The 14,423-nt window shown below is 50.0% G+C and overlaps 1 pseudogene; it reads left to right on the top strand.

Moving 5' to 3' along the window:
- The first annotated feature begins 160 nt into the window (after positions 1-160).
- Positions 161-14,423, top strand: part of LOC101771699 — a 16,529-nt pseudogene continuing 2,266 nt past the window's right edge.

Genomic DNA, 14,423 nt, shown 5'->3' with positions numbered 1-14,423 from the left:
GCAGATTTTTTCTTGCGTCAGCAACCCAAGACAGAAACCTCTCGCCAATATCTCATGGCGTCGACGTCAACACCCATGCTGGCGCTAAGAGTTGTTTCGAAAAAATTAACCTGAGACAACGAAGGTCCAGTTTCTTCCTGCTATACGAGAAGCTTAACTCATGAGGATCCTAGATGGATCTACCCCTGCGCCATCCAAGATTCTGGAGGTGGTCACGGTGGATGGCAAGAAGGAGATCGTCCACAACGCTGGGTACGACTCCTAGATCGCGAAAGATCAGCAAGTACTAAGCTATCTACTGAATTCTCTCACCAAAGATGCATTAGCACCAGTGGCGATGACAACTACAGCAGCAGCATGGGGCGCGCTTGAGAGGATGTTCTCAGCGCACTCCAAAGCGCGGATTGCAAATCTACGCGTTCTACTTTCCACGACCAAGAAGGGTAACATGTCCTCGTCCGCTTACTTCACCAAGATGTGCTCGTTTAAAGATGAATTGGCCACGGTTGGGGAGACTATAGATGACGACGAGATGATCCACTTTATTTTGAATGGTCTTGATTTTGACTATAATCCCTTTGTGACATCTATGCTCGGTCGTGTTGGGTTTTTTTCTTTGAGCGATCTGTATTCTCAATTGCTCACATTTGATCAACGCATGGAGATGATACAAGATGGAGGACAATTTCAGTCGTTAGCTAATATGATAGGTAGAGGACGTGGCAGCTATGGTGGTCGCAGTCATAATAGCAACAACAACCGTGGTCGTGGTCGCAACGATAATGGTCGTGGTGGTTCTAGTCGTGGAAATAACAGCTCCAGCCCTAGCAACTTTGGTGCGCCCAAACAAGGTGTCCGCATTAACAAGATCGTATGTCAGATTTGCAAGAAGTTGGGCATGAAGCAAATCATTGTTGGTATAGATATGATGAAGATGATGAGCAACCAAGTCAGAAAACAGCAGGGGCAACCACGGCCGGCTATGGGTATGATTCAAATTGGTATGTTGATAGTGGCACGTCAGACCATATCACAAGTGAGCTTGAGAAGATGATAATTCATGACAAGTACAATGTACGTGATCAAGTGCATGCGGCCAATGGTACAGGTATGAAAATTAGTAACATTGGTTATACAACTTTACATACCCCTAGGAAAGATATTATTTTGAAAATATTCTCCATGTTCCTAGTGCTAGCAAGAATCTAGTTTCCATTCATAAACTAGCCCGAGATAATGATGCTTTTATAGAATTTCATCCAAACTTCTTTTGTATCAAAGATCAGGAAACAAAGAGAGTCATCCACCAAGGTAGATCTCGAGGAGGCCTTTATCCCTTAGGATCTAATCTAGCACCAGGAGATTCCAACAAACAAGTTTTTGTCATCCATAAGCCCTCTACTACACGATGGTATAGTAGACTTGGGCATGCTGCTTTTCCTATCACAGAGTAAGTTCTTTGTTTAAATAAGCTTCCTTTGTGTTAGTGATCAAAACTCAAAAACTATTTGTAATGCTTATCAGATGGCCAAGAGCCGTCAACTTCCATATTCTATATCAAATAGTTCATCTGAATCTCCCCTTGACTTGATCTTTTCGGATGTGTGGGGGTCGGCGCCCCTATTTATTGGTCCGCACAGCTATTACGTGTAACGACCTTGGTTAAATTAGTCAAGTTGATCTCAAGACAAATCCCAAATCTGCAGTCTCCATCAGCCCGACCCCTGAAAATCCAAAAATCGCACCAACCCGGCAAACAATCCAAAAATCGCACCAACCCGGCAAATGACAGCTCTTCTCTAAGTCCCGAAACCAGTGTTCCTCCAAAATCTTAGAGCTGTGGGAGAGCCAGAGACTGAATGGTGGACCCACAACCAGATCCCTCGGATCTCTCGAGTCAAACGCGCTAGAGCCAGCGTGCGCCCCACTTCAGAGCCTCTCTGCCGCGTGGCTCGACCTCCCTGACGAGCGCCGCCTCGCCCAGTCGCCGGCCGCGACAAGATAGATCATCGCGCTTCCTTCCCAATCACACATGGAAGCTCCTGCAGCCCTTTCTGCCTCGCCTCATCTCGCTCGCACCCTCGCCGGCCGCGCCAAAGCGCCCTGTCACCGCCGCGACAGAGGATTTGCCGCTGCCGCGCCAGACCGCCTCGCATCCCGCACCCATCACCTTGCCCGGATCCCCAGCCGCGCGCCCCGATGCCTTCCGGCTTTTCCGTCTCCCCCACAGTCGCGCCGCCCACGCGCGCGCTCCACAATGATACTGCCCTCGCCAACCACGGCTCCGGCAGAGACAGCTCCTTTTTCCGCCTCGCCAGTAACGTGCCCCGGTAAGCCGCTGTTTTGCGCTCGCTAGTGCCGCCGCTCGCCCTGTCACCTCGCCTGCTGCGACCTCACTTGCAGTGCCTTCCTTCCTGTCACACGCTAGTCAAGTCGCCGCCCACAATCCGCCACTAGACGCGACCAGACCATGCTCGCCCTCGCCAACTCTTAATCTCGGCAAAACCGCGCCTGCACCGGCTTTGTCTCCATTGCCCAATGACCAAAGGCCCTATCCTCGAAGCTCCGCTTCGCCAGCAAATGGAGGCGCCACCCAATCGCCACCAAGGCAGAGCACTCCACCCTTTTCAACCTGATCTTCGCGCTGCCCGAACTCTTTCTCTTCTGCGCAACTATAAAAGGGAGTACCAGAGCCCCTACCGGAGTTTCCTTCGCCATCGCTGCCTCGCCGCACCTTACTTTGCTCGCACTTGAGCACTGCCGCTTAAGCTCTTGAGGAAGTTTTCCTCACCTCTCAAACCCACTTCTCCCAACCTACCAGCCGCATGTTTCCTCCGCACGGTGCTAGAGCTTGCTTGTTTTCCACAAGAAGCACCATTGCCGCCGGAGCACCGTCGAACCTCGCCGCCGTCCAAGCCTTAGCGCCTTAGTCCTTCCGCCTAAGTCTGTTCCTTCCTGACCCCAAGACTTCACCAGTAGGCCTAAAGGTAAGCTGTTGACCCCCTTCCCGGTTCGCCCGACCCCTTTTTCCGTCTCGCCCGACCCTGTCTGTTTCGCTGACCCTTATCCGCCTCGCCCGAGGGCTCGGCTGTATCTTTTTCTTTGACCCGAGGGTATCTGTGTAAAATTTTGGGGACTTCTCTGTGTTAAGTCTGAGGATCCCGGTATAGTTATTCCTTAGGTCTAAGGGTCAGATCATAAGTTTCTCTCAATCCGACCCTTTTGTCCTGTTCTCCATCAACTGAAGTTTGGACTTCCCCACCTTTCCTGTAGCTTTGCTACAAGTGTCTGAGCTAAAACGTGCAAGTGTTGTTGAAATAACCATCTAAATATTTAACCCCTGCATTTGCACTTCCGTGTAGAGCTAAATCTCGCCGATGGCACATACGAGCTGCATCCGGCGCCAGAAGACGGAGCAGTAGCTGAGCCGCCGACCGCAGGAGCTGAAGCAGAACCCGCAGAGGACCAGTTTGCCTCCACCTCGCTCGAAGGCAAGCCCCGGAGCATGAACCCAACTTTCTAAACTTGCACATGCCTACCTTCATATGTATGTGCATTTACGTTATAGGAGTTGTTTGAAACCATAGGTGCATGACTTAGTTTCCTTGATCTGAACACTAGCCTGATAAGTCCGAGTAGTTGCAATGCTTAATAGGGCTCGGTAAAAGTCGAGTGAATTCCTGTCACTCGCGAGTTATAGGAGTTGGTTGTTCTCCTTCTGGTTACAACTATAAGGACGGTGGACGGGGCAGGGCCTGGTAAACTCTTTGGTGGTCGGTGGATCGCCCCGTCTGTCTATAAGAAGTTGCTTAAGGTCGGAAAGTGTTGGTGTTCGTGATCAAGTGTTTAAAAGTACTAATCTCATACCCAGTATGGGATGGGGAAGCCTAGTACCTGATTGAACCTGGACGTGAGTGGTTTGATCCACTGTCTCTGGAATAGAGTTTCCCCTACGGCCGCATGTGGAAGCAAGTGTGGTCACGGAACGGCAGAGGCCGGGTCTGTGGAACCTTGCACCAAGAGAGGTGGACCCGACATGGGTCAGGGGATTGATGGGGACGGCCGACACAGGAAGCGACCCTCGGTGGTGCGCGGATGTCGTGAGGTTATGTTCGTCATGCATGGTTAAGGAACTCGAATCGATTCATCTGCCTCTCACAGTTTGAGACTGCTTGATCGCTATGCTACACTGAGTAAAGATGGAACATGATGATGATATGAACTTGATGTTGAGCTTATACACATAATGTTTGGATCTGTGTTTGCTTAGCATAAGTTGCAAAAGTAGGCTGGTTAATGAACTTAGAACCGAAGCTAAAACATTGAAAGTAAGGGCCTACTATAGTTGCTTTTGGCAAACAAAACCCCTCATCCAAAGAACCTTGCATGTCTAGAAGTGGTGGAGTAGTTTTCCCACCGGTCGGTTAAGTCTTGTTGAGCTTAGAAGCTCAGCCTTGTTGCGGTATCTCTTTTCAGGTGAAGTTGAAGCTTCCGAGTGAGCTACTGTTGGCACTTGGCCGTCCCAGCTTCCTCCTGGGTGGATGGTCGAGTGGGATCCCTCCTCGGACGGCGAGGAGCGGGATCATTGATGTCCTGATCGGCCTCATCAGGGACATCCGACCCCGGCGCTAGCCTCCGCTATTTTATCTTTCCGTTGCTTTTGAACCTTGTAAAACTCTGATTTTCGAACCCGTGTGTAAGAAATCGTTGGACTAATTATTTGATCTGTTGTATTCTCTGAAACCACTCACCTTCGTGTGAGCTATGCTATCTCGGTCCTGTCTAAGTGGTTTTATCAGATGAAATCCGACGGATCGTCGAGTTAACTTGATTAAAGCATGAGATTCGTGTGTTAGGCGACTTAATCGTGCTTTAGCTAAGTTAATCCGAGGTGTTCCGCCACATTACGTTAGCTTCATTGATGACTTAAGCAAATATACATAGATCTACTTGCTCAAGAAAAAAATCTGATATCTTCCAAGTTTTTCAAAATTTCCAAAAACTTGTAGAAAGAAAATTCAATCGCAAGATTAAGTCTATGCAATCAGATTGGAGAGGAGAATATGAAAAATTGAACTCCTTTTTCCAACGCATAGGAATTTCTCACCGTGTTTTTTGTCCCCATGCTCATCAACAAAATGGTGTGGCCGAACGAAAACACCGTCATATAGTTGAGGTAGGGCTTTCCCTTCTTGCCAATGCTTCCATACCTCTCAAATACTGGGATCATGTCTTTCTTACTGCCACCTACCTCATCAATCTCCTCCCAAGCAAAGTCATTAGCTATAATGTCCCTGTTACTCGTCTTCTTCATGAAACTCCTGATTATAAATCTCTTCTTGTCTTTGGTTGTGCTTGTTGACCAAATTTACGACCATACAACTCCCGCAAGCTTTCCGTTCTACTCACCGCGCCTTCTTAGGCTATAGCGCCATGCATAAAGGTTTCAAGTGCCTTGATATGTCATCAGGATGTATCTATATCTCCCGTGATGTTGTCTTTGATGAAGAGCTTTTCCCTTTTTCCCAACTTAATCCCAATGCCGGTGCTCAATTGCGCCAAGAAATTGTCTTGTTACCTACACATTTGCTTAATCATGGGGATGTTACTTGTGTGACTAATGCTACTAACTCTCTTGGTGAAGAAGTTGATTTTGTACAGGATCTAGCCCCAGCAAACTCAGAACCTCACGTTGAAACAGAAGGCAGTGGTGCATTTGATTTCGAAGCTGGCGGTGCTGGAGCTTTAGCCGCAGACTATCCCGGCTCCGATTCCCAACCGGATCCGCCTGCTCCCGCATCCAGCATGGCCTCTAGCGCTGGTCCTCCTGTGCATGTCCGCCCGCCAGCGCTCGTTTTCTCCAACCCGGGTGCGCCGCGTGGGGAGGCCGACCGTGACCGTGCGGTCTCCGCATTGCCAGGGCGCGCTCCCGCTTCGCCCACAGCGCGCACCGCGTGAGCGCTCGCTGCATCTCTTGCACTAACGCGTGGCTCGCCCGTGCCGTTCGTGCCAGAGGTGCCCGCTACTAGATCTTCTATGCCCTCTGATGGATCTGCTGTGCCGCGGGAATTAACAGCAAATGGTGCACCTCCGCTGCGCCGTACATGACTTCAACATGGCATTGTTCAACCCAAGAAATTTACAGATGCCACTATTCGTTATGGACTTTTTTGTGCTACTGGAGAGTCTAGAAATTTGCAAGAAGCTCTAAGCCATTCAAGATGGAAGCAAGCTATGCAGGAGGAGTTTACCGCACTGCTCAAAAATAATACTTGGCATCTGGTTGAGCTACCCAAGAGTGGCTGCAATCTAATTGACTGCAAATGGGTGTTTAAGGTCAAAAGGAAGGCTGATGGAACAATTGATAGATACAAGGCATGATTGGTGGCAAAAGGATTTCGTCAAAGATATGGGATTGATTATGAGGATACATTTAGTCCAGTTGTCAAGATTGCTACTATAAGGCTCGTCTTGTCTTTAGCAATTTCAAAAGGTTGGTGCTTAAGACAGTTGGATGTTCAGAATGTGTTTCTTCATAGTGTTCTGGAAGAGGAGGTGTACATGAAATAGCCACCTAGGTTTGAAAAGAATGGTGCATCACACTTGGTATGTAAACTTGACAAGGCAATTTATGGTTTGAAGCAAGCCCCACGTGCGTAGTGTGCACGGTTAAGTTCAAAGCTTATTGAAATTGGGTTCTTGGCCTCAAAGTCGGACAATTCTCTATTTATTTATCAACGATCAGGAGTGTTGATTTATATGCTAATATATGTTCATGATATTATTATCACTAGCAATTCTAATGAAGCTGTTTCGGCTCTGTTATTGGACTTGAGGAAAGAATTTGCTCTAAAGGATCTTGGTGACTTGAATTACTTTTTGGGAATTGAAGTTCAAAGAAACAAAGAAAGATTGTTGTTGTCACAAGATAAGTATGCACGTGAGATTCTAACACGTGTTGGTATGTCTAAGTGTAAAGGTGCATCAGCGCTATTATCAAGTACCGAAAAGCTTTCAAGTTTTGAAGGAGAACCATTAGGACCAGAACACAGTACACATTATAGAAGTGTTGTTGGAGCACTTCAGTATCTTACCCTCGCACAGCCTGATCTAGTGTTTTTAGTTAATAAGGTATGTCAATTTTTGCATGCGCCAACGTCCGTTCATTGGACTGATGTTAAAAGAATTCTTCGCTATGTTAAATTTACCTTGAACGTTGGGTTGCATATGAGAAAGTCTAGTTCAATGACATTGAGTGCATTTTCTGATGCTAATTGGGCTGGTAGTGTTGATGATAGAAAATCTATTGGAGGGTTTGCAATATTCTTTGATCCTAATCTTGTATCTTGGAGTGCTAGAAAGCAAGCTACAGTTTCAAGGTCTAGCACTAAAGCAGAATATAAGTCTATGGCAAATGCTACTGCAGAATTGATTTGGTTAGAATTTTTGTTGCTTGAACTTGGAGTAAAGTTGACACAACCACCTATCTTATGGTGTGATAATTTGGGAGCTACATATCTTTCAGCAAATCCAATTTTTCATGCTCGTGCAAAACATATAGAGATTGATTTTCACTTTGTACAAGAGAGGGTTGCCAAGAAGCAATTACAAGTTAGATTAGTGTCCACTCATGATCAAGTTGCGGATGGCTTTACTAAAGCTTTGACAGCCGGCAAGTTAGAAGATTTTAAGCACAATCTAAATCTCAAGAAGAAGAGAAGTTTAGATTGAGGGAGGATGTTAGAGTTTCGGTTGTAATTTAGGTAGCTTGGCTACCATGTACCGGCACAAAGTCCAGGAGATAGACTCGTGTAGAAGCGTGACAATTGTTGTCTTAGAGATAGACTCGGATTGCTTAGAGATATTGTTTAGAGATTGTAATTCAGATTATAAAGCAAACCGAGTCCTAGGTGATCACGATTGTATTCATGTAAACCTCTTGGTGTTATTCACCACATATAAACGTGCAACCGTAGCGAGTCAAGATAGACAACCACGTTTCCTCCTTTTTCTTGCACTTGCCGCAATTGGTTTTAATGTTCTTCATCTAGTTAAACTTCCTGTTTGGTTAAGCAATGGAAAGTTGCCTGAAAGAGTGCATTAATTTTCTATGGTCTTCCTCTTGCAGTCTGACCTGAAGTATGACTTTGTCAATAAAACTAGTTAAGTGCAACCACCAGCATTATTGGTATGCCTTTTATATAGTAGGGCTTATTTCAGGTGCATATGATATTTAATTCAGAATCAGCAGAAGTCCATATATTGATCAATTCCAGCAGAGCGTTCCTCCTGCCAACAAGTAATTTTATTGTGAAGTTTTGGCGATACTAGTATGTCGATCAATTCCAACAGAGATCTCTCGATAACAACAAGTACATTTGTTGTCAGGTGTCCAAATGGCAGCCCTACATAGATCAGCAAATGCTTGTTCTTTCTTTGGGGACAAGAAAACTTTAATTTAGACTTGAAAGCCCAGAATTGAGCACCTTTTGTGCCCACCAAGGTCCAAGGCTGCTTCCACTATTTGTTTGTTACATTGATTGACTCATGAATGAATATAACTGGGCCATATCATATTCATATATTTATCCTTGTGAGGCCCGTTAACACCGCTAATGGGCCTAACTCTCTGAATGGTAAGTGGATAGATTTCGACCCGGGGCTAAAGGAATAGGGCCCAAGCTTTACCAAGGTGTGTAGTACAAAATTCGGACATCCTGAAATGAGTACTTTCCCTGCATAAGCACGTAACTTAGTGCTAGCTACCAACAAAAAGCGACGCACTTAGCATTAAAAGAAGCTTGAAAAGGGCACTCAGGTTAGCACCGGTCCTCCAATAACAAGAGGCAGCTAGCGAGAGGCAACACCACGGAGCAATACGTGCGACAGGTTCCCGTCGTGATCACACGCCAAAACTAAAAGTAGAGCCCACAAAGACACACGAGCTATCATCATAGTCATCGAGACAACAAGCTGACTAGTCGGCTAGGCCGGGCGTCCATATGGAGCATATGATCTCGCTTTCCCGTGCACTTTCGGTGTCAACCGATGGGGAGATATCGATTCCTCCGTCGCGTCCCTGTCACGTACCAGTACATGCATGTATGTCTCTCACTCTCTTATCTCTCTCTGCCATCCGTGACTTCACCTTGACTCCCGGGTGAACCGAACCGATCGAAGAAGAACTGGGTAGGCAGGATACGGCCGGGGGCTGTGCAATATATGCTCGAGACAAAAGCGCAGGTCGCATTTGGTCGATCGGTCAATGATGGGAGGATTTGCAGCAAACTAAAGGCTAGCAAAATCTCCCTGTGATTATTCACAGCCGACGAATAATCCAGTAGGTTTGGCACCTGTAGCCTGTAGACAGGCTAGCTAGCGTAAGCATTGTCACGTACATGTAAGCATGTGTTTAACGTTGTATCGCATGCACTATCAACTTTTGCTGCACTTGCTGCCGACAGACGTACGCAACATATATAGGCACATGCATGAACATGGCTTTTTTCGATTTTTTTTTCTGGACGGGCATGCAAATAAAAGCAAGAATTAAACGAGCTCGTCAGGAGCCATGATCACGCGTACCACTTGTGTGGAAACAGGAGGCCTGTGTTCGGGATAGGTGAAATGGAAGTTTGGAAGCACGGTTGAACAGGAGACCTGCTTGTTGCATCCTGAGCACGTAGTGCCGGCCGGGCCCTGTTCCTGGATTAACGTACACAGTACCCTTTCCCGATTCTCTCAGACAACTCTTCGGCGATGACAGGATCCTTGCTCCACGTTTTCCCGATATATTAATCGTACCAGTACATACTTTCTGCCGCTTTCATAAAAGGCGCAGCCACGCCAAACTGTTCGCGGCACGGCGCAACAGGGTTTTACTACTACGATTGATTGGTGCACAGTGTGTGTGTGTGTGTGTGTGTGTGTGTGTGTGTGTGTGTGTGTGTGTGTGTGTGTGGAGTTATGAGCAGGGAAGGACCTTCTGCTGGTGTGTCGTGTCGGCCATTTTCCTGTGAGCACCCGGTTAGATGACATGTAGCCAACAGTTAGCATGCATGTTCTGTAAGGTTTGTTACTAAATAATTGATGCTGTAATTTTCTGAACCTGTTGAAATCAGGCTGCACGCGGCGTCAGAAAAAACCAGAGATCAGAAATGTTTGCTTGCTCTGTTGCTCAGCTCTGCCCGGCGGTCTCATCCGCTCGCAAGTCGCGAGCCCGCGGACGCGGAGTCAGTCACAGACTCACAGTACGAACAGCTTACCCCGCAAATCCAGCCACGCGTCCCGAGGGAAGCATGCAGCAGCCACTGCAGAGCAGCCGCACGCCGCAGCCCGGCCTCGCGGCCGTGTCTCCCGCACCCATCCCGTCGCACGCAGGCACGCAGCCGCAGGCGCGGACGCTTGCGCCGTGCAAGTTGCGCTGCTGTGGCCACCAGTTCGTTACGCGTCGGGATCGGCGCGCGCTGGCCGCTGGGCCTTGGCCAACGGACGAGCCGCGCGAGGGGGAAGGAGGCCAAGGGGATCCCCACCCGTCGCGCTGTCGCGCCCCCCGACCCTGCCCGCCGCTGCCCACTGTTCCCTCCGTGTCCGCGCGCGCGCGCATCCCCGCGCCCCCGCCCGCCCGAGCCGCCCGGCGGAAGGCGGATGCCGGATGGGACGTGGGCGCGCGGCAATCAGCGGCGGGGCGCAGGCTTCCCGCGGGACCACGAGGGGGCCCCGGCCACGCGGGAGGCACGGCGGACGTGGCCGGCACAGTTAAAAAAAGAACAAAGCGAGTGGGCGGCTGCCCTGCCGTCGCGCGGGGTCAACTCGGCTTGGGCGCGCGGGTACAGCGAGTAACAGCGGCGCACGGCTCGAGGCGCGGGGCTGCTTGCTGCGGCCAGCCGGCCAGCCAGCCTGCGCGCAGGGCCGGCCGCTTCCGGCTTCGCTTCATTATTGGGGCCCGGACTTTCTCAGCGCAGCAGCAGGCACTGCAGCGCGGCGGCATCGGGATCCTGTTCCCAACTTTTTCCTCGCCCGCGCCCGCCCCGAGCCTTTGCCCTTTTAAACGCTGCGGTACTTGTGGGGGCAGTGAAAACCGGGGACGGTCCCGGCCGCCTCAGCTCAGTAAGGCCGTGTTTAGTTGGAGAATTTGGGAGGTGCCAAATTACTGTTACAGCACTGTAGCACACTGTAGCGTTTCGTTTGTATTTGTGAATTATTGTCCAAATATTGACTAATTAGGCTCAAAAGATTCGTCTCGCAAAGTACAACAAAACTGTGCAATTAGTTTTTAATTTCATCTACATTTAGTACTCCATGCATGTACCGCAAGTTTGATGTGATGGGGAATCTTCTTTTTGCATAGTGTCAAAGTTGGGAATTGGGAGTAACTAAACATGGCCTAAATCCTGGTCGTGCTGCGATGCTGCACGGCGAGACGTGAGTGACATGCCACCAGAACGGCGCTGCCTCGAGCATCTTCACCTCGCGGACTCTGGTTGCATTGCGGGGTGGTTTGGATCTTTGGCTCGGTTACATGGATTTGGTTACGTGGATTTTTATACTAATTAGTAGTATTAAATATGGATAATGATAAAAAAATTGCATCAACGAGGATTAATTTACGAATCCATTAAAGCTTAGCACATGTGATACTACAATAAACATGTGCTAATCATGAATTAATTAGACTTAATAGATTCGTCTCATGAATTAGCCCTGATTTATGCAATTATTTTTTATACTTCTAATTAACATCAAACATCCAATGTGACTTGAGCTAAACTAGTTTAGTCTAAGGATCCAAACACCCTCTAAAAACAATCTTGCTTTTCAAAGTTTAACAGTAGTAGTTCGTGCATCGAGAAGAAATGCCACCAGACGGTTTGCAAGTGCTCCGTAGAATTGGTTCGCTACTTTGTCCAAGTCATATTATACTAGTATATAAAGTGCTCCATATAATTTGTCATGACCATCGATTGGCCCTGAAGACCTTCGATAGCGGTCGTACGAGCGGTATATGTTGCAGACCATACAGGAAAAGTTCACATCACTACATCAGCGCATTCAAACGTGCCAGGCTCGGCACATGTCCGATCAGAAAGCAAGCCGTTCGCAGCACGAGCGGGCAGCTGCTTCTCGCCTTCTCGGTTCGGTGGTGCGCAACACGCCGGTCTCGGCATCTGCCGTGCCGTGCGCCACGGCCAGCTTTAGCTGGCAGTACAGGCGTTGGCGCGGCCGGGGCGTGATGGCAGATGGCTCGAAAGCAGAAACACGCTATAGGTGCGTGTGTGTACGCGTCGCAACGGACAAAGCCTGATCCCACGCGAGCTTCAGGAGCCTGCACCGGTTGGCTTGTCCCTTGCGCTTGTTTTGCTCGCAGTCCGCAGGCCAAGAACACGGCCGCCGTACACCGGTTCCCTCTGACTCGAGAATGAGGTGGATCGCTGGATCTGCTCGCGATCAGAGCTCGCAATGAATGGAGCCGCTGCCGGCCGGCCCACGGGTACGCACTCCGGCCTTCAATGCGCGCAGCTCGCAGTTTTGATGCATGCGATCGCATTGGTCGGTACGTGGTCCGACACGGCCAGAGTAAAAATCTCGTCGGGCTGCTGCTGCTGCTGCTCTTTCCGGCTTCGAATTCTTCACTGTCCATTACCAACCAGTTCACGCCACCACAACCACAACTGGCCACGCACCCGGCGCCGAACAGCGCCGCCGCGATCGTGATCCGATCGGCCGGACCTGGCCTCCACGGACCCGAACAGTGCCCGATCTGGACCAAATAGTGGCCCGAATCGCCCGGTACAGTGGACAACGTGACCTCGATCCACATCTTTGGCGCAGGAAGGTTGCTGTAGTGGGGCATGGAGGGTTTGGATTCCCATCCTGCTGCCCAACATCCCGGCCGGTTCCCGATCTCTACAACAGCGGCGCACGACGCCGCCGTAGTACCGGCGCCGCTTTTTCGATCGTGGACGCCATGCTAGCTAGCACCTGCATGCGCCCTCGGTGGTCATCCGATTCTATTCCAGCTGAAAAGCTTTAATTCGACGCGTAACTTCGATTGCATTGGCCAAAGCTTTTCTGCAATCATATGGGGCTACGGCTAGCACAAATCTGCAGCACTGTTTGGCTGCCGGATTGGTTCGTTCGGCCTATTCAATTTGCTGAAGTCTGCACGGCAGAATGTTCTACTAATAAAGTAGCCTTTGCAGAATGTGCAAACTTAAAACATATGGTTGGGAATGTCAACCCGAAAGCATCTCCTCAAGCACAAGCAGGGGTCCTAGAGACAGAAGACCCTGTTTGCAGAATGTCACACTAATTGTGACTAAGAATACGGTTTTTTTCCCTCCGGATAAAAAGTCCACGTCGGTCCTGGGCTCCTGGCATACCTCATGATGCCTAATTTCCCTGCAAACCGGGGACTAACGGCTGACTGGACCACTACGCGTGTTGCGTACACGAGCAAGCTATAGTCGCGCGCGGGACATGGATTCCGGCTACGTCACGCGTATCTCCGACTAGATCACCACACATACACTACACACAGAGACATCGACGCACTGCCGCCCCCTCCGTTTATTCAACGCCGAAGTGGCCAATCCGAAGATGATGCCCGGTGACGGGCGAGGCGACCCCTGTGATTTCCGCGAGTAAACTAAGTGCCGCGAGGAGACAGCGACGCCAGCCGCTTTCGGGCCGCGGCAAGGCTACTACTACTTGCACAAGAACGGTGGAGGGGCAACGACCGCGTGGACCATGGATGGAGGCTGGAGCGCGACCCGTCCAACCAGGACGAGGAGTCCGCGACGACGGGTGATGTGATGTGGACAGACACGAGGAGGGGTCGCCGTGTCCGGCTCGGCGCCGCGAGCATGAGCTCCCCCGTGGACGGGACGGGCCGGACGAGCAGAGCCGGCGGAATTGAAAGCAGCTGTCTGTGGCACGTAAAGACGGCAGCAAAAGCAGCTCCCGTGTCTCCCGGTCTTGACCCCGCGCGGCGGACCAGGGCGGCGGGGGTGCGTGGGCGTGTGCGTCCATGGGCCGAGGCCCGTGTCCGATCAGATGGTGGTGTCGGTGGGACGACGCGTCAGTCAGGCGGCGCAAGCAAACAACGCGCACAGGGCCTGCTCGGCGCAAGTTTTTTGTTATTCTGACCGAGTGACCGTGGTGCTGCTGATAAAACAACGATTCTCACGCTGGAATTTCTCTGTCCCCCGTGAGAAGGGGGGAGGATCTCACGAACATTTGCTTACGTGAAGTGTGGAGATGGCTCTGAAGATTAGAATATTGCATTGACCAGCTGGGAGGTAAGGAGAGAGAGAGAGGGGGAGGAATGGAGGATGCACGGTTGGTAAAATCAACTGGGAAAAAAGGGTGCCCCATGAGTCCTGGCTGGGTATGCCCACCGGCATGCAAGGGTTCCCCTTTCA

Source organism: Setaria italica, chromosome II (genome assembly GCF_000263155.2).
Source record: "Setaria italica strain Yugu1 chromosome II, Setaria_italica_v2.0, whole genome shotgun sequence".
NCBI classification, from domain to species: Eukaryota; Viridiplantae; Streptophyta; class Magnoliopsida; order Poales; family Poaceae; genus Setaria; species Setaria italica.
Note: the sequence above shows the minus strand (reverse complement) of the source record. Positions and strands in the feature narration are given on the sequence as shown.